The sequence below is a fragment of the Lissotriton vulgaris genome, chromosome 3_1 (genome assembly GCF_964263255.1).
Source record: "Lissotriton vulgaris chromosome 3_1, aLisVul1.2, whole genome shotgun sequence".
NCBI classification, from domain to species: Eukaryota; Metazoa; Chordata; class Amphibia; order Caudata; family Salamandridae; genus Lissotriton; species Lissotriton vulgaris.
This window is the reverse complement of record NC_141689.1, coordinates 519074188-519095970: the sequence shown is the minus strand read 5'-3', so window position 1 is coordinate 519095970 and position 21783 is coordinate 519074188.

The window sequence follows — 21783 nt, the reverse complement described above, 5'->3', positions numbered from 1 at the left end:
TGTTCCATAATTTACACCATTTTAGACTCCATGCAAGTCCCTAGTAAATGGTATCTCTGGTACCTAGGTCATTGGAACTAAAGAGGGTTCCTAAGGGCTGCAGCTTGAATTGTGCCACCTTAAGGGACCCCTCACCAAGCTCATGCAAACTGCCACTGCAGCCTGCGTGTCTTGGTGTGGAAACAAAACGAAGAGTTGACATCACACACATCTGTGTGAACCATGCCTGTACATCACTGCATATGGTATAGGTAAGTCACCCTTACATCAGGCCTTATAGCCCTATGTCAGGGTGCATTATACCCATGTGTGGGCATATCTGAGTGAGTAAATATGTCCCTTTGATATCCCAGTTCACTGTGCACTTCCCTGTGCAAGTGCACAGGGAAGCCATACCGAGGACATGGGCTGGTTACTCGTAATTACAAGTTCTGCAGCTACATGATGGCTTCACTGTACCCACGGATGTTTGGTACCAAATATCTCGTCTTGATAAACCCACATTGATGGAGGTGCTGGATTAAGACATGTGCCCAGAGGGCACTTTAGAGGTGCCCCCTGATAACCTACCGACCAATAGTGTGTCGACTGACTGGTCTCAACCAGCCAGCCACCATAGACAAGTTTCTGACCCCACGAGGTAAGAGCCTGCGCTCTCAGAGGTCATAAATAAAGCCTGCTCTGAGCAGAGATGTGTACATTTCCTCCCTGCCAGATGAGCCTTCTATGGCAGGCAGCTTCAAAATCCCTGCCACCTTTGTTAGACGACCCAGGCGTCTCCAGATACTGGGGATGCCAACTCCCCTGTCCTGATCCCACTTTTTGGCGGCAAGACAGAAGGGGAAAAAAAGTAAGATTAGGAGGTGTGCCCACATTCGGCCAGCATCACCCCCTAAATTGGACCAGCTGATGTGGACCCCACTTTAGATTCCCCCATCTTGAATTGGGTGGGATTAGCAATCTAGGCTCAGGGTTATGCCCCCTTCCACAAGAAATAGTCATATAGAAGATACAGACCTCAAAGATAGGTAGCCCATTGGCTACTACCTGTCACTACCAGTTACTCCACTAAATTGAGTATTTAGGTTGCACTGCTGAACCCAAGAACTCAGATTTGACGGATCACGATAAGAAGGATGAGGAAGAGTCACTGCCTGGCGTGAACTGCAGAAGAGCTGAGAACGTTTGGCCCAAAACCCAGCCCGCCTGCACCTCTCTCGACAATCGCAATAGAATGACTCATTCTGCGAGCTGGAGAACTACCAAAACCTTGGGTAGTTTGCCAGGACTTGATAAATCACCTACAGTCTCCCTTGAGTAGAGAAGCTACACCCCTGCAGCACTCATGACCAGACAAGCAGAATTTGGTCCACCGCCTTGCATCTCCCTGGCCCGAATACCATCGCAGACTGCCAGGAGAAGGTACTCCTGCTCTGAAAGGTCAGATCGGTCTCCTCACTGAGTATGATGACACCAGGACCAACCAGAGCTGTGCAGCACCAATTCTTGGGGTACCAAATACCCTGCACCAAACATCAACAGTGAGAGTCCAATCCGGATTCTCACTGCACCACAACCAAGCAGTCGTTGAGGGACACCAGCATTACTGAGACCCACTTTGTGAGTGCCCCAGCTGTCCTGATTTTGCCCCTGCCAGCTGTTTGTCCCTAACCACGAGGAGCATCTTTGCTCATCAGCCCAGCCATACTAACCATTCTGCACCTGAGCCGCCAGACCCGGGTACTGAAGAACCGGCTGTCCCTTCTTGAGCTAAGACCGCTGGCGACCCAAGCACCCATGTGGGAGCTCTCAGACTTGTCCCCAAGTACCCCTGTGCAGCCTGTTTCCAGGTGGCCCTTCTTCTCTGTAGCGAGCCTAGCTACATCCTCACCAGCACCCTGCTACTGGTGAAACCCGGGCTGTTCCTGAAGAACTGCCGGTAGTTCTTTGGACCACTTCAGTTCTAGAACCAGAAGGTGAGCCCCTGAAACCAACTGTACTTACCTTTACTGCATTTATAACTTTTCTTCCCATAGGATTGCATTGTGCGTAAAGGCACACAACTGTATGGTATTTAATTGACTGTAAAAAGTGATAACAAAGAAAGTACTTACTTTTGAACGAAGTTCTTTATTTTAAAATATATATATATAAAAATACATGTTTTTTTCTAATATGGTCTTGAATGTTTTTCTTTGAGTGTGTCTCATTTATTGCCTCTGTGAGTACAACACATGCTTAGCACTAACCTCTGATAAGCCCCACTGCTCGCCCACACTACCACACAATAGAGCATTAATATTATCTACTTTAACCTCTGCAAACCAAGTGTGCTTCTTTTTAGTACACTCTACAGAGAGCCAGCTTCCTACAGATGGCATCTTTGATGCTCATGGGCATTTTTGTTTTCTTCATTCTTTTTCTGTTTCTACACTAATGAACTGCTCCATGTGCCAAGAAAGACGAAGGGCAGGACTATCAATCAATTGATCTTTATTTCTACGTGTTTCAGTCATAAAAGATTACAATTAAAACATGTATAAAAGCAGAAACATAAAATGAGCATTTCCTAAAATCAGATTATTAATCCAGATATACAGTCATAAAACCATTAATAAGATCAAATTATCACACAGGGTTACTATCATAGTGTACAATGGCTCCTGGTGCCGCTGTAGTGAGGGAACATCTCTTGGACCACATAGCTAGAAGGAACTTTGAGAGAGCAAAAACTATATGCGGTGATGTATCAGTCTTGAGCACTCCCATTGCAACAAAGCATTTATCAAATCCCATGTTCTTACATAAGGGTACCAACCAGTACTTTCTAGCTTTTCTGTAGGCGGGGCAAAAAAAGAGGATGTGTAATTCATCCTCCTTACACGCACCACATCCGGGGCAAAAATTACTTGTGGGAACAGACCACGTGCTTGTGAATGCACTTATTGGTAAAGTTCCGTGCCTCCATTGAATGTATAACTTTCTAGCACCTTTCTAGCACCTACCGGATATATGACATTCAAAAACTCCTCAAAAGAATATGAGTGTTTAAGTGTTAGAAAGGTAATTGTCAGGGAGCCAGATTTGGAGTCATGTAACCATATGTTTTGTTTATAATCAATGAAGGACTTCTCAAGCGTTTTGCGTCCGGTTGTCCCATTTTCCCCAGTTCCTTTTTCACAAATACAAGCTGGGGGATTTTGGCTGCATTACCATGGCTCAGCACATCCTTTAGTGCAAGCCTGTAATTGGATAGTTCTGGAGTTATCCATAGCCTGCGCCAGAACCTGAGGGGTTTCAGAGCTAGCGCATCCTGGATAAAACTCAGTCCTTAATCCAATCTCAGCGGAAAGAGAGGTGTGCCTTGAGGGAGTGCAAGTAGCTGCCTCATGAACTTATTCTCCACTTTAGGGATTTCAGGCCTACAGGAGTACCCCCAAAGTTCCCCACCATAAAGAGCCGATGCCCTAGTCTTGACTTTGTAGATCTCCAACGCGGGGCTCACCGGCTTATATGTCGATGTATTTGACATTTTAAGGATACCACCCACTAATTGAGAGAGTTTAAGTTGGGATTTCACCTGTTGAGGGCCCCAGGAAAGGTTTTCATTGATCGTCACCCCTAAGTACTGAAAGGTCTGTACCCTCTCCAGTCTAACCGATCCCAAGGTAGGGTTTGGGGGGGGTCACTGCCGGAGGACTGAAAATCATGAATTTAGTCTTGTCAGCATTGACTTTCAGTCCACGGCAGCGGCAAAAATCAGTGAAGCCTTCCAACACTCTTTGGATCCCCATAGGGGACTTGGACAGCAGGAGTGTGTCATCAGCGAACATTATCGCTGGCACCCTCCTGCCTGCCAGTCTGGGAGCGTCATTGTTGGGAACCGCATTCAAGTGGGAAATAACGCCATTCACGTAGAGGCAGAACAGGGTTGGCACCAATACGCACCCCCTGCCTAACCCCCTGCAAACTGGGAACCGGGCGACAACGCCCCGTCCCTCCCACATCTGACCTGTGCATAGTTTTGTGCATGCAGCCTCATCAGCATCGCCAGAATTGCAGTTGGAACTCCCATTTCCAAAAGCACTGCCCACAATTTGCCCCTGGGTACTAGGTCGAACGCTGAGCGAAGGTCCACAAAGACCATGTAGAGGCTGCCACCCTCTAGTGTTGCCGTCTTCCAGAATAGCATTATGAGTCGGAAAATCTGATCCACTGTCGATGTATTCTTCCTGAATCCAGCCTGGTAGGGACTGAGGATATCATACTCCACAATCCACTCCTGTAAGCGATCTAAGAGTAGACGTGAGAAGATTTTTTGAGGGACGTCGATGAGACTAATGGGCCTGTAGTTGGTTGGGAGCAGAGGAGAGCCCTTCTTAAAGATCGGGACAATCTCTGCTCCCAACCAAGTACCCGGTACCTCCATGCCTTCCAGAATAGCATTGAAAAGGGTACACAGGTAGGGGCCCCAGATCGCCGGTTGATCCCTAAACAAGTCACCGGGCAATCTATCCAGGCCGGGAGCCTTCCCCATGGCCAATTTCCCTATAGCAATGTAAACTTCCTCCACTGTAAACTCCTGATCGTCTTGTTCCCCCAGTCTAGGTATGTATGGCGGTGGACTTTCCAGACCTGAGGCTCCTTCATATAAGGTCTTAAAATGGAGCTCCCAGACCCCCGCCTCAATGTTGGGTTCAATTGCGGATCTAGGCTCTCCTGACCCTGTGCTGACTATTGCCCAAAATCTGCACGCATCTCTCATATCCAGTGATGAGGAAAGGTTGGACCATTTCTCCATATCCTACTCCTTCCTTGCATGATTCATTGTTTCTTTACATTGTAATCTTAAGGAGCGAATTTTGAATTGATCTCTCCCATCTTTTAGGGCCTCAATGAGCTCTGATTTTACCTTCCTACATGAGGCATTGTACCACGTGGATTAAGGAGCCCTGCGCCTCCTGTTAGAGCCAGGGGGTTAAAAAAGTCAGCTAAACAGGCTACTAGGCCCTGGTGCACACTCTGCATACGGTCTTTAAAATCTAATGTCGGGGGCTGGGAAATAAAGAGTCCACCTTCATGAAAAAAGGTAGGATTGCACTGTATAATTTTGGCAGTGAGTCTCGTCATACCACCAGTTTCTCCCACTTGACTCTGCGTCTGTTGTTAGTTATATTCATTATCTGGTTATCAATGTTAGTCCAATCTCTTACATCATGCATCATTCTTCATATTTCATCACAACGGAGACAGCATGTTTGCGCTTTGAACATTTTATTCATCATTTTCAAGTGCCAAACGTTGCCTATCCAGGCTTTGACGGAGGCATGTGAAGTCAAACATGTTATCAACAATGGTTTTGTAACACAGCGCATTCCCAATGTATTTCGAATTTTTTACAATTCTTCGTCAGGGGTTAACTGCAAATAAAATAAAGAAACAATTAAGCTAGCTGCTCGACCATTACAATAGTGCATAAACCCAAATTCATTACTCTAAACTCTACCCGCTACCAAGAAGAACTGAACGCAATAAGATATCTGCCCTAAAGTATAAACCTCCCTTCGTGCTCATTATTATTATTATTATTATTATTATTATATTCTTATATAGCGCCAGAATCGACCCCCGAAGGGGTATCTCCGCGCTTGCCTTGGGAACCTGTCCTGGTTTTTCCCTGTGAGATAGCCCCTACAGGGCATCCCCAAGGTGAAAGCCAGGCATCCCGCTGCAGGGGGACCGTTGTGGAGATTAAGCAAGCTTAATGCCCAGAGTTGCAGAGTGTGAACCCATGATTAGGTCAGGCACCGAAGCGAGAATTATCGAGTCCATGGACATTTGAGCTCAAGACCCTGCCGAAGCAGTGTACATCAGCGATTTTATCAACATATGCAATGAATCACAGTTCCCTCCCAATTAAACTATTTCCGTAAACCTACAAACCTCCCTTCTCCCTCATTTACCTTATCTGCGCCACAACCGTCAGCATAGCCTCAAGTTACTTTCTCTTGACAGAAACTCAAGTTGTGTTTCCCTCACGCTCGTGCCGTTTTTAAAGAAAAAACTGTTGCACCTGTAAGCCATCGTGCTGTGATTCACTCCAACCCCTCCCTTTTTCTGGTGTGTGCCATAACGAAAAACTACAACTCCCATGTTACCCTATTCCATTGTCAAAGAATAATGTGTGACCATCATGACTATCCACACCTTTACATTCTGCAGTGAAATAAACAAAACATATTTCGAAAATAAACACGAATGCTGCAACTGACTGAAATGTGTTCGAAAAAGAAAGATATGCATTTGGTGAAAACAAAATGTTCAGAAAAATTTTCAAGCATCAAAGTTCAACTGCCCCCTCATTCCAATATGGATTTTGTCAGTCATTGTGATTGAAACAATCCACTTGAGGTGTTGTTTTCTCTGTCTCCGTGATGATGAATCCTTTGCACTCCTTCCCTTAATCCGTTACTCTCATAATCATTATGCTCAATCAGTGAAATGCGTACGAGCAAAAGCCGTGGAGCGCCTCGTCACGGCTCAGTTAACAACTGATATCCCAATTGGGCACAAATATGAAGAATGATGCATGATGTAAGAGATTGGACTAACATTGATAACCAGATAATGATGATGTAACTTTGGAGAAAGTGTTTCATGAAGGAAAGATTTCCTGTATCGCAGTGTGACAGTCAGGTGCAGGAAAGTTGTGCCCAAATGGGATATCAGTTGTTAACTGAGCCGTGACGAGGCGCTCCACGGCTTTTGCTCGCACGCATTTCACTGAATGAGCATAATGATTATGAGAGTAACGGATTAAGGGAAGGAGTGCAGTGGCTCAACCATGACCTACTTGTTAGTTATATTCAGGCCATCAGCTAGATATATACCAGATTCCTTCCCATTTTCCCAGTCCCTGGACACTCTATCCTCAAACTCAGTGCGTTGTGGTCACTGTCCACCCTAGGCAGTACCTTAAAGTCGACCACCTTCGACCATAAGCATGTTTCCACCATGATATAGTCTAATCTTGATTTGTGGCCCTTCTTATTGAAGGTACACTTAGACGGGGTGTCAGATGAAGTCCGACCATTGCAGGCCCTGATAGAGTTGTTCAGAATTAGAGTCGTGATCTGTATAGCCAGGGGGGCCAGGACTTCGGATATGGGGACTGACATGGTGGGATTCCCCAATGTTCATCCTCACCCGTCAAAACTCCCTCATTCAACACACGGAGTGGCTCAAAATGACAATTTAGTTCCCCGGCGACCAAGTAATGTGTGTCCCTGCTTAAGGAGCCAAGAAAAGATGACAACTCTTCAATAGTTTTGGACTCTTTTGCCACACATGTAGGCCGTGAATAAACATTTACGATGGCAAGCTGTAAGGGGTTGGCCACGACAGGAGGACGCACTGGATATCATCAGAGTAGGTCGGGATGGTCTCTCCCGAACAACCCAGATGTAGCACAACCCAGGTTATGAGACCCCCTGATGGGCGTCCCTTACCGCCCCATCTTGCAGCAATGTTGAATGCTGCAAAACCCACTCTATGTAGGTCCTCCCTGGCCCAGGTTTTTTGGAATCCACATATATTGCTGTCATCCACAAAAGTGCCCCACTTCGGCAAGCTAATTTGTTTGGTAAACCTGCCATGTTCTATGACAGGATGGACATACTGTTTGTATTCCCCACCCCAGTGCATGTGCTGACAGGCAGAATGTTCACTATCCCCAGGGGATTTTCCGCGCTGTTGGTAGCTGAGGGCAATACTGGTGGGAGATATTCAGCTACTCTGCCCAGGCCATGGATATCGTCTCTCCTGTTTCTCCATACTGGGAGGTTCTGGGCGCCTGGCTGCTCACATAGCTGGTTTCTCTCCATCTCAGCCAAACCATCCCCCGTAACCTCAACATGTGTTTGTACCTCCTCCTTCATGTCCTGCCCGCCCAGAGACAGTCAGTCGACCTGATCCAGGCCGCTAAACCTATTATAACATGAGATCTGGTTATGGGCAGATGAGTGATGGCTATACCAATTCATCCCTCCCCTCCCAGCTCGGCGGTGTGGTACAAGAGATCAACCCACATCTGGGTCTCTCAATTGTTTGCTAGGGTGAAAGTAGGAGAGAGGCCTAACTTCAATTTTTGTACCTACACTAGCTGGACTCCATTTGCATATGTGGTCTGCGATATGTGGGTCCCTAAAGTTGACCAGTACGCAATCACCAGTTAAAGTTTTTGGCGTACTGCCTACCCAGCCCACCCTTCGGACCATAGATATTTCAGTAGTCATGTGTGAGGGAAGGGGTCTGTGCACATTAAGCCAGTGAGTGGCTTTGTTTTTCAGAGTTGCCTACTTATTTCGGGGACCCCTGTTAGAACAATGAAATAGGGACTCGCTTCAGGTGGCAGTTCCACTTTGGGCTTAGGTCCAGGTCTCTTACTTGTGCCCTTATATACAGTGGCACGCCCATCATGTGAGGTAGTGCCAAACTCTGCCCCTCCTATACTGCTGGGCACTGTATCCTTAGCATCCTTAGCTCCCTCTCCCAAGTTATTTGGCAATACATTCGATCCCCCGGTAGGTGCTGTGGGGTTCCTTAAAGCTTGTTCTATCACAGAGGTAGCAGGATTATCATATATCGCAGGCCCCCCAGTCAAAGTCGAAGGGTTTTGATTACCGTGAGCTATAGCGTTATTTACCAGGCTATTTAAAGTGCCCACTGTTGCTTGTTCAAAATTGAAAATTGAACAGTTGGTTTTCAATGCTAGCAAGTCTATCTTCCAGTGGGCGTAGTGAGGCACTGAGAAGTGTGGTAATTTTCATACATAAAGAGTCCTCCCATGTCAATGGCTCTTCCCGGCGTAGACCTGCAACAGACACAATATCACCCCCAGAGCTTCCCATCGGCAGTGGTGGGTCAAGTACAACAACTGACCTATGCGTATCATCGTCCTTTGGGCTTGACGAGTTTGCATTTATACTGCGGTCTTCGGCTGGTTTAGCTGCCCTGGCTCCTGCCTTGTTTGCAATTGTCTGTTTATTCTTGGGAATTGCACCCATACATTTACCCTGATTCTGACGGGTATTTGGTCTTACGGGTATTTTTGTCGGGGTTGGGGCATCCAATTGCACTGTAAGGTCCTGCTGGATCAAATGAGTGGGGGGGAAGTTACAGCCAGGTCCTGGGTAAGTGTTTGGTTTGAGACAGTCAATTGGGCATTTTCATGGTTCACAACCCTCGCGACCTCAGGTGTTCGGGCATTCGCAAAGTGCCCCAATGAGGATCTTTTAGCCATGGCGAGATCCTGGGACACCCTGTGTTGCATGAGCACAATGCCCTGGTCAATCACGGAATTGGCCCTGACAATAAAATTATCCAATGTTCCTGTAAGTTTATTGTTGTGAGTTTTACTTCTAGACTCCCGTTCATCCATTTAACAAATGTGTGCTTTAGAGTGCAGATCTGATGCCTCCACTGAGGGTACTTACAGGTAGCTTCCTACAGCTAATTCCGGTGATGGCGAAAGAGGGGTGGCCCGGTCCGATCTCCTCTGGTCTCAAACGGGATATAACGGGGCCGCCCTTGGCCCAGGCTTCGCCTGGCGGATGCCCGCGCGCGTCCCGCGTGCGCGACTAACGAAGAGACTAAATGTGGGGAGGTGGAGGCGGGAAGAGGACCAGCTGCGGCAGATCAAGAGCCGCACAGCACGCTGGTCCTCGCAGTCCCGCAGACAGCCTGTAGATCGGTCTCCTGCTCCGAGGTTCGGCAAAGTTCCTGGGTAGTCCAGCAATCACCAGTAACACCAGTGCTCCCTCTGAGTTACCAACACGAGGGGCACCGCGGAGCGGGGGCCGTGAGAAGTTGTGTCCTGAAGGCAAAAGATCCTGGTAGGTCCAGCAATCCCCGGTATCACCAACGCTCCCTCTGATTTTCTACACGAGCGCCACCCACGGAGCGGGGGCCGCGAGAAGCTTTATCCTGAAGGGAGGTGGGGCGGGAAGAGGACCAGCTGCGGCAGATCAAGAGCCGCACAGCACGCTGGTCCTCGCAGTCCCGCAGACAGCCTGTAGATCGGTCTCCTGCTCCGAAGTTCGGCAAAGTTCCTGGGTAGTCCAGCAATCACCAGTAACACCAGTGCTCCCTCTGAGTTACCAACACGAGTGGCTCCCGCGGAGCGGGGGCCGCGAGAAGTTGTGTCCTGAAGGCTAAAGATCCTGGTAGGTCCAGCAATCCCCGGTATAACCAACGCTCCCTCTGATTTTCACGAGCGGCACCTGAAGGGAGGTGCGGCGGGAAGAGGACCAGCTGCGGCAGATCAAGAGCAGCACAGCACGCTGGTCCTCGCAGTCCCGCAGACAGCCTGTAGATCAGTCTCCTGCTCCGAGGTTCGGCAAAGTTCCTGGGTAGTCCAGCAATCACCAGTAACACCAGTGCTCCCTCTGAGTTACCAACACGAGCGGCTCCCGCGGAGCGGGGGCCGCGAGAAGTTGTGTCCTGAAGGCAAAAGATCCTGGTAGGTCCAGCAATCCCCGGTATCACCAACGCTCCCTCTGATTTTCCACACGAGCGGCCCCCCAGTGGACTATATATGAGGACTAATGAAACAACTGTTAATGTAAACATCGTAGACCAGAACCTAAGCCTATTGAGTATTGTAGTTTCTTTAATGTTTCTTAGCTTGGATTACAGTTAAAAACTGTCTGCTATTGAAACAAATAGCAAGAAAGGTAGCATAATACTTGCCTCCATGTCTTAATAAAATGAGAACTTTCCTACAGGAATATTTAGAAAATACCCATTTGAATATGATTAGTTCCTTATAGTAAAGTGATTGTGGTGAGGATATCTGTGTAGAAGCTATCATTAGATAAACACTCCTAAACATATGTAAATTACATAAACAGGACTGTAAAGAACCTATGTATAACTTCATTATTATTGTAACTAGATCATAACCCAGCTTACCAATATGTTTGAACTACAAAACATATGAACACATTAGAGCAACACTTTTGAATATGTACTTCAACATAGTCCATTTTTTTAAAGAGACTGTGTAAGAGCTACATTAGTGAATCAAAATGTCAATAGCAGTGACACTGTGTAGAAATGTTGTTAGAACATACATGTAGATAAAAAAAGGCTTTAAACACATACTGGTCTACATCTTTAAAACATGTTAATGGTTAGCTACGGGACATTGGTCACAATTGTACAGGCTACAAAAAGAATAATACACATTGTATGATGCCACAGTTCCTCTAAACATATACCACCTACCTAGTAAAATAATTTTGCTTGTGTGGCACAAAGAATCACTACAGCTTATCAGGTTTTAGGTTTTAAAGTCTTTAGTTCGATTTTTTACATCATAAAAGACAATTAGAAACAATAGAAATTGAGCATACATGATATAGTTAAAATTTGATTTAAAACCATCACAGTTACAATTTGCAATTTCATAAATTTCAAAGAACATTTCATTTCAACACTAATATTAGAATTAAACAGTATAATAAAGACCTAATGCAAGTAAAAGGAAGAAAAAAACCTGTTTAAAAATTGGGAAACGGAGACAGAATCAAAGTGCCTGCAGATATCTTGCTCTAATCACCCAAGTCCACCCCAGGAATTTGGCTACAGCCACTACTACTACCTCAGAGGTATTAGTACGAAGTGCCCATATAGCCTCTACACTCCCTCTGACTTTAAGATGACGACATATGGGCCCTATCCATTTGCTTCTTGGGGCATGATAAACCGGACATACAAATAGGAGATGACCCACACTCTCCTTATGTCCAGGGCACCGAGGACAGGAATCACTCACTCGGTTAGACCAGTTCCTGGTAAAAGATCTTAAAGGCAGAGTACCTACTCGGAACTGATGATAAAGCTTTTTGTCTAATGGCTTAGTTATGACGTCCCAATAATTCTCTAGGACAGGGTCCAATTTATGGCACAAGAACCTTCCTGTTAAGCTAACAGAATCTGAAGCAATAACTAGCCCTTTGCGAACAGAGGCCCAATAGAGTGCTTTATATTCCTGTTTTGAGGGAAAGCTGATAGACCCCGGAGAAACCTACAGCTGATTAAGGCCCATGTCATCCAGGATCGATTTCACTTCACGCAACCAGGGTATACTACTAGACCCCCAAATGGATCTTACTTCCTCAAGTTCCCTAGCAAAGAGACTTAAGTCTGGGGAGGTCCAGATGCGTCTCCACATAGCTACTAGTCTGTATCTAGCCAGTTCATTAATTGGGTTACAGCCCATATCCAGACATAGTGGTTTGGTTGGAGCCGATTGTGGAAGTCCTACTAGTTTCCGCATAAATTTATTCTGAACTTTCACCAGAGTTGATAGGTCCATATGTCCCCAAAGGTCTGCCCCGTACAATATTGCGGAGCTTACCTTAGTGGCATAAATCTTAAGTGCGGGTTTGATACGTTTAGTTAGGGACCTTTTTTTCTCCTGTAGAAGACAACCCGTAAGGCGAGCAAATTTTAGGTGTAGTGTATCAACCTGTGTTTTCCAGCGGAGACGGTAGTCCAAGGTTACACCTAAATAGGTCATAACCTCAACTTGTTCCAGGCCCACTCCGTTCAAGCTCACTGAGCTCTTAATGGGACGACTTTTAGATAGGACCATGAATTTAGTTTTGCTTACATTGATTTTTAGATCGTTGACGGTACAAAACTCCTCAAAGCGGGTCAGTGCAAATTGCAAGCCGCTACGAGTCTTTGAGAGGAGTAAAGTATCATCCTCAAAGATGAGCATAGGGAACTTGGTCCTGCCCAAAGATGGTGCATCAGTAGGGGTATTTGCAAAAAACTTGACCACCTGGTCAATGAACAATAAAAAGAGCGTGGGTGCCAGGACACAACCCTGACGGACGCCACGAGTTACAGGGAAGCAATCCGTCACCTGCCCTTGGCCTCCCCACCTCACTCTGGCAAAATTACCCTCATGTAATCTAACAATCAGGTCCAATAATTCTAATGGCAGTCCCAGATCTCTAAGAACGGTCCAGAGTTTGACCCTTGGCACAAGGTCAAAGGCCGATTTCAGATCAATAAATGCGGCATAGATCGTTCCGCCGCCCAACAGCACCACCTTCCAGTAAATCAGACAAAATCTGAAGACCTGGTCGATGGTGCTGGTACCTAATCTGAAGCCGGCCTGTAGGGGGGACAAGATGCCCTCCAACTCCATCCAACCCTGGACTCTGGCAAGGACCATCCTTGCAATGACCTTTTGAAGTGAGTCGATTAAACTTATTGGGCGGTAGTTTCCCGGATCTGAATTGTCCCCTTTTTTAAAAATCACACAGGGATCCTGGCCCCCATAGCAATGGCGTTCGCTATCGAGCTTATGTAGGGGACCCAAAGTTGGGGATTGACCTTAAATAAATCGGCCGGGATGCAGTCCATCCCTGGCGCCTTCCCCCTTAGGACCAGGCGGAGCGCAGACTCAGTTTCCAGTGACGTGAAGTTTAACGCTTGGTTAGGAATGAGGGTGATTACCTGCCTGGTTTGAACTGTGTCGATTTCTAAGTCAGGGTCCATAAACTGACCAGAATAGAAATCAAACCATGCTTCTGCGGACACATGGTTAACTGGGGTTTGAGAGTCGGGATTTCTGCCCCACTTAACAATTTCCCAAAACTTGATCTGATTGGCAGAAGTGCATGCATCCAGTAGGTCAGACCAATGTAGATCGTCCCACTCCCTTTTCGCCTCCCAATGGGTTCTTTTGTACATTGAGCGTGCCTCCTTTATATCGCTGGAAATCCTAGATTTCACTGCTTTGACTAATCGGCTATGTGCCTCCCTGCAATTTTTATTGTACCATTTCTCCCGAGGACCATATGCCTTTACGGTGCCTTGCATTGGTGGAAAGGTCACAAATCTGATCACCAACAACCCTGGTGTGAGCAAGGGACAAAATGTCGCTCAAAGTCAACGAGACTGCCTTCATTATACTATCAAGAAGGGTCGGGTTCTCCACAACCCTGGACCATCTAAGCCTTCTTCTATTGTTTGTTAGGATAGCATCCCCTGTTACATGAACAGCAGAAGCGGACCTACCAAATCCAACTGGGAGTCTCAAGCTGAGTGACAATGGGTTGTGGTCGCTTTCGGGGCGGGGCATTACTTCCATGTCAATCAAGAGTGACCAATATTCCATTTTTAGCAGGATGTAGTCTATCCGACTTTTTCTCACCCCATTGTCAAAAGTGGGTTTGCCAGCTTTGTCAGAGGCTGTACGACTGTTAGTTGCCCTCAGCCCCCAATCTAGACACAGCCCCATCCAGTGTATGGCTGACTCAGAGCCTCTTTTGATGGTATCCAGAGACAACATCGGGATGTTCCAGACAGTATCTTCCGCAAACCCCAGGTCCTCCCCGCAGCATAAAGCGGCTCGAAGGTGCAGTTGAGGTCCCCTTCTACAACGAGTACCTTGTCTCTCCATACACCTTCAAGATAGGAGTCTAACACATCTAGGATACTAGGGCAGCGCCCACCCGGTTGGCCACGTGCATAGATGTTAATGACTACAATGTCCTGGCAGTTTTCTTTGCTTAGTCTAATTCCCAAGAGGTCCGGGTTATCCACAAAGATTTCCATTGGTCGGTAGTCAATGGACTGTTTAACCCAGATCACTAACCCTCCCGATGCCCGACCCTTATTGCCCCTTATTGCTGGTTTAAATAAGTTTAGGAACCCGACCCTATAGATAGGATCAGGGGCCCAACTTTCCTGAAACAATAAAATATCAAAAGAATCAATAAAATCCAACCAGTCCTCTGAGTCCATACGACCCTTCATCCCTGCCACATTCCATGATGCTAATTTAAGTGTCGCAACCTGACTAGGTGTTGTAATACTATGCGTACCACTATGATCCACTCCCAAGGGTGCGGCTGTTCTCAGTTGTGGACCCGTCACCATGATATCCTCCTGGTGAGGGTGTACAGAGGCCGCCACCATCTCCCTCTCAATGCTGTAGTCCCCCTGAATAGACACCTCAGTACAAACTCAGTCAGTCCCACCTACTTGGTTTCCCAGAGCCCTCCCGTTGCCACTTGCTCGGTTTAGTCAATCGATACACTCCAGGCCAGAGAAGGGCTCATAACGATTGAACAATAATGGGTGCTGCGGGATGTAAGGTGTTCTTTCAGGATGATATCTTCTAACAGGTATTCTTGGGAAGGTATGACTGGAGGGGAACTCACAGGATCGTCTGGGATAAAAATACCCAAGGCCCAGGGTCTGCACATCCCCCAGCCTCCCAAACCCTGCTTCCCTACGCAGAAAATCGACCACCCAGGGATCCTTAAAGGATATAATAATGCAGTCCCCTTCTAAGTCCTTGGTACAGTGGCCCACCCATTCAACTCTTCTCACAAACAGTATTTCAGTCGAGGAGGAGGGGGGAAGAGGGCGATTTTTATTTAGCCAAAATACAACTTTATTTCGGAGGTCCCCGGGTGATTCATTTGAGCCCTCCCTAAGAGGGGCAACACCTGTTAGAACTATCGTACATGGTGTTGCTTCTAGAGGTAGATCTGTGCATGGGGGTGCCCGTTTGCTGGCTTTCACAAAGGGAATAGGGGGATTGGTGGATCTGCTCCCCTTTGCACCATTGGTTAATTTGGGCTGCGACGATGTGCTTGGAGCATACATTACACTATCCTGGGGCCGAGTAGCCACAGGAGGTATAGGGTTATTCGGCTGGCCTTCTTTGGCACCTGCAGCATGGAGACTGGTGCAGGCGTACAATCATTATTCCCTGAACTCCCCCCTGCCACTGAGCCCTTGTTTTTATTAAGATCAGGATTAGATACTGAACCAGCAATTACTGACGATGAAATTTTACCTATGTTTACGTTTTTCTGGCCTTTGGCGTTACTCGAGGAAGAACTAGGATTCCCCAGAACAGTTTGGGAGTTTACTATCTTTTTTAAGAAACCAGTATTGGTGTTTACAGTGGACTCGAGTGCATCCAATTTCGCGGTCATCAAACGTGTTCTTTCGAGTACAGGGAGTAAAAGAGTTTTAAACAAAGCTTCCATTTTGGCCAGCAAGCTGTCATCACTACTGTAACAGGTGGGGCATGGGTCCGAGGGCCCGAAGGGGATGTGAGGGGGACTCAGGGGATCATTTAAAACTAGGACAGGATGTGGGGTGGAGATGACTTTGAGAGTTGGGACAGTGGGGAGTTCTGGGGCATTAGGTTTTTTAATCTTGGTTGCACCCCCCCTCTGATGGCCCTTGCATCTTTTCCTTTTTCGTGGAACTTTTCTCAGAGAGTCCTCATCCTTAGATGAGTCCGACTGAGATTGACTGGCCAGGAGCACACTGCCCTCGCCCCCACTGTCTTGTGTATCGTCGGGGTTAGAATCGCTCTCTATCATAGTCGGTGGTAGGCCTTCCCCCTCTACCTCAAGGTGCACGTCCACCGCTATTTCAACATAATGGTGGCTCGTATTTGAGGCCCGCACAGCAGGGCTAGGTATTGTGGCCAACCTTCCCAATGAAGAACGTTTCCCGCTAACCAGGTCTATAGAAAGCCTTTTTTCGACCATGGCTATCTCTTTTTCTAGGATACCTGTGGCCCTGGTGATAAAAGCGTCTAAAGGGCCAGAGACTACCCCCTTTGTGGTCTGCAGCTATATATTGCGTTCCGAACGTAAAGGCATAATTATAACAATAGCCGTACAATATTGGCACAACAATGAATACAAAGAAGCAGGGGGGGTGGCCCAACCCAACCTCGCCCGACCACGGACGTCCACAGACGGTCCCACCCTTGTCCCGGGACGCTCCCGCACCGCGGGAAGGTTGGTTTTAATTGTGGACGATTAGTTAATTGGTGGGGCAGGGCGAGCAGGGAGAGCGGCCAGGTGATGCAGGCTCGGGTGTAGCAGGACTCCTGAGAAATTGAGTCCTGATCCCGACGCTCGCAACCCTGCACGCAATCACGCACCCACAACTGTCCAGATACAACACAAACGGCGCTGTGGCACCCGCAGAGCGGGTTCTGCGAGGTTTAACAAGGAGAGCTGGAGTGCACCAATGTCCACAGCAACCACAGTTCCAATCCGGTAAGAAGGAGCGTCCCAAGTCAGTTTGGACAGCGAGGCTTTTGAATCAGCTGGTGGGGCGGGGCAAGCAGGGAGAGCGGCCAGGTGATGCAGGCTCGGGTGTAGCACGACTCCTGGGAAATTGAGTCCTGGTCCCGACGCTCGCAGCCCTGCACGCAATCACGCACCCACAACTGTCCAGATACAACACGACCCGCAAAGCGGGTTCCGCAAGGTTTAACAAGGAGAGCTGGAGTGCACCAATGTCCACAGCAACCACAGTTCCAATCCGGTAAGAAGGAGCGTCCCAAGTCAGTTTGGACAGCGAGGCTTTTGAATCAGCTGGTAGGGCGGGGCGAGCAGGGAGAGCGGCCAGGTGATGCAGGCTCAGGTGTAGCATGACTCCTGGGAAATTGAGTCCTGGTCCCGACGCTCGCAGCTCTGCACGCAATCACTCACCCACAACTGTCCAGATACAACACAAGCGGCACTGCGGGACCCGCGGAGCGGGTTCTGCGAGGTTTAACAAGGAGAGCTGGAGTGCACCAATGTCCACAGCAACCACAGTTCCAATCCGGTAAGAAGGAGCTTATCACTTAGACCCTTGTTGTACTCCATTGTTCTCTGCTCCCTTGCTAATCAGGATAAGCTTGTTGTTGAAGGAGCGAAAGCTCGATATCCTCTTTCTAACTGAAACTTGGTTGACGGAGGCCGCAGACCCAGATTTAGTCCGGGCCTTGCCCCCAAGTTATGCAATCGGCAGGTGTGACCGTCGATCTGGACGGGGAGGAGGGGTTGCAATTATTTACCGCAACACATTTGGGTGCCGAACATCTGAGAGCCTACTATCAGAATGTGCGAGTATGGCGTTTTCCATCTCTTTTTCTCCCACCTGCACCTTTTCGGGGATTTTGGTTTACCGCCCTCCTGGAGCACACAATTACTTCTGTAACAATCTTCATGATAGGATTACTCATATCACTAGTAGCTCCCCCAACTTCTCCATTTTGTGTGATTTTAACATACATCTTGATGAACCGGAGGCCCTCCCCACGCAAGACCTGATGGAAGGATTAGGGATGTTACAACTCAAACAAATTGTATCTGTTCCTACTCACTTAGCCGGACACCTGATCGACCATTTTTTCACCAACCTAGATAATATTCGCTGGGACGAGTCACTTTTTGTCCCGTGGTCAGACCATGCTTTGGTATCATTCACGTGGACACCTCTCGACCAAAATCATCCGGTCATACTATCTAGGAAGTTGAGTCGGATTTGGTCCAGACTCTCGCTGGACGACTGGGTATCTACCCTGAATAAGTCTCCTCCCCTTATGTGTGATAATCCTGTCATAGCTTATGCTTCTTTTAACTGCTGGATAGAGTCCTCATTCTGCCCAAAACAGAAGTATGCCATCGCAGTGGCTCTAATAAAATGCCCTGATACTGAATTAAAAAGGCTTAAACAGAGCTGCAAGCGATCCAAAAGAAAATGGAGAAAAAAAAATTCTATTGATAATAAAAACGAATATAGATCAGCAATCAGGACTTACAAAAACCAATTAAAAATGGCACAATCCTCGTAATATCAAGCTAAGATTGCTGCTGCCGCCAATTCCCCTAGGGAAATTGTTGGACCTAGATTACCCAAGTCTACATATCGTAACTTGGCTACAGCTAACTCAAGGCGTTGGTTAAGTAGTTACAAGTCTCACTCACAGTAACTCAGTGATGAACCACTAAAATAAAGACACAACACCACTGTTTGGAAAAATACCGTTACCTTTTATAAAAATAATATGTCTCTTTAGATTCAAATCATTCAGGATACAACATCAATTTCTTTCAGGAGTAAACATTACACTTTTGCTTTGAGAAATTACTTTTCACTCCTCCTGCTGTGGAAAAAGGGCAGTAAACCACATTCAATTTAACAAGGGTTCAGTAATGTATAAAAGTAACTCGTTTGATAATTTAAGAGAAACCCATCAGTTTCATCCTATGCAGGGTTACCTATATTAGTACACAATGTCAACAATACTTCATCAACAAAACTTGCCAATTCACTGGTTATTTTACCACATTCAGGGCAATGCCCTTTATCCCCTTATCTGCACCTTAACTTAGTGCTTGGTTGCACACACAGAGTGACCTGCAAGAATTCCACTGGTTTTACTGCTTTTCACAACAATTGCTAGGAGTTTCTGAAGGAAGCTCCCTTCTAACAAGACCTGTCAGCGCTCTTCTGATATTAGTTTAAGTTCCCCACTAATTTCTAGCTTAATAGCCACTTGTCAGAAGCCTATAGAAGTGAGGTAGGGGTTATGTGACTCTTTTTCTCCCCCCCCCCTCGCCTACTCTGACACAGTTCAGGTCTTAACGTTGATGAGATAACAGGTCCCCCGGCTAGGCGCTTTGATTTGTGATTCTAGCGCTACACCAAGGAGGATTTAGCCCTTTCCTTTCTCAACCCCCCTCTCTCCTTACTGTCTTGGTGGCCGGTGCGCCACAGTCCACAGATCTTTAGTTGGCGCCCGCCTCCGAGACTTCGTTGCAGTTCAGCACGATGGTTTGTTGACTAACAGGACGCTAGGGGTGGGCCGGTCAGTCTTCGTTCCGAGCGCTGGCTTCGCAGATAGCGCTCGCACGCAGGGGGGATAACTGTGGCCGAGGCGGCGCTCTTGGAGACCTTCCGGCGCCTCCTCAGTCAAGCCGGTAGTCGCGCTGAGCCTCCGGGCATGCGCGGAAGCACTCGTACCTCTCCCGCCTCCGCTCTCGCTCACAGGAAGGACACTGCTCCTCACGTCGACGCTGCTCTCCTGGGCCTGCCCGACCCTAGGCCCCTCCTGCTTTCAATAGCGGGCGCGCTGAGGGCATGCGCGGAAGCACTTCCTGCTCTGGTTGACGCGGCTGGTGCCCCCGGGGTCCCGCAATCCGCTAACACAGCGCCGCTACTCCTCCTCAGACACTTCCAGCTCCGGCCTCTCAGGAAGGATGTGCACACACGGCGCCCTCGCTCTTCAGGGCGCTAAGGGCCACAGACACCCGCCTTCACCACAGCTGCTCCACAACACCGGTAAGCGCAGCGCTGAATATGGGAAGTCAGGGATACCCTCAGTTAAGGGTGTCCTGAGAGGATTCACTGGGGCTCCAATGTAGCAGAATCTTCTTCCTCAAGTAGCTTAATGTTCTTATCAGAAAATGGTTGTTTTGAGAGAGGGATCGGTCAAAGGTTGAAGGGGGAACAATCCTCTGAAGAAACTGTCAGCCTCAGAGACAAACTAGCTGCTCTCAGTGTGTCCACCTCCTCTCACCACTGCCTCACTCCTCTACTCTGGGGTCAGCACAAAATGGTTGCTGGTCACTGGCCTTATATAGGTTGGCCTGAGACCTGCAGAAGTCTCTAGTTGATTCCAGAAAGTTCCCTAATGTTATCCTATGGACCTGTCCTCCAGTAGTGTCCGTTATGGCAGTTGGTGGACACCATTTTAGATCTCTGGAGATCCCTAGATTTTCAAGGGGGTGACTAGGCCTCACAAGTATGAGGGAAAAATGGCGTCATCGCCAAGGAACACCTAGCCCCCTGACAGCATTAAAAATTCCTGATGGACACATGTAAAAATAAAAATAGAAACTCTGGGAGGCTAAGGGGGACAAAAATAAATCATGATGGTTAGAGTCTTCCCAGAAGCAGACAGGTCTAACACGCGTCCCCCCCAGCTGAAAGTGGGGAGAACTACCCAACCCCTTGGGAGTCCTCATCACTAAGGCGGAAATACCTGGATAGACCGTCTGCGTTGGCATGGTCCGCCCCAGGTCGGTGTTCCACCCTAAAGTCCATTCCCTGTAGGGAGATGGACCACCTTAGCAACTTGGGATTCTCCCCCTTCATTTGCATCAGCCAACGAAGGGGGCGATGGTCAGTCTGAACTAGGAAGTGCGAACCAAACAGGTATGGTCGCAGCTTCTTCAGAGCCCAAACCACCGCAAAGGCTTCTCTCTCAATTGTACTCCACCTCCTTTCCCTGGGGAGTAGTCTCCTGGACAGGAAGACCACGGGTTGATCCAAGCCCTCATCATTTAGCTGCGATAACACTGCCCCAATGCCATGTTCTGACGCATCTGTTTGGACAATGAATTCTCTAGCAAAATCAGGGGCCTTGAGAATGGGAGCGGAACACAATGCTTGTTTCAAGGTCATGAAGGCTCGCTGGCAAGCCTCCGTCCAGACTACCCGTCGGGGTTGCTTCTTGGAAGTAAGTTCAGTGAGGGGTGCCACGATAGTGCCATACCCCTTCACGAAGCGACGGTAGTATCCAGTGAGGCCCAGGAAGGCTCGGACCTCTGTTTGAGTCTTGGGGGGCTCCCAGGCGATGATAGCCTCAATCTTTGCCTGGAGGGGCTGCACCGTCCCTCTGCCCACCAAGTGACCTAGGTACACCACCGACCCCTGTCCGATCTGACACTTGCTGGCCTTGATTGTCAAGCCAGCCTGTTGCAGGGCATGAAGAACAGCTTGCAGATGCTGCAAATGGTCCTCCCAGCTGCTACTGAAGACAGCAATGTCATCCAGGTATGCAGCAGAAAAAGCTTTCATTCCAGAAAGGACCCTGTTCACCAACCGCTGAAAAGTGGCAGGGGCGTTCTTGAGCCCAAAGGGCATCACACGAAATTGGTAGTGTCC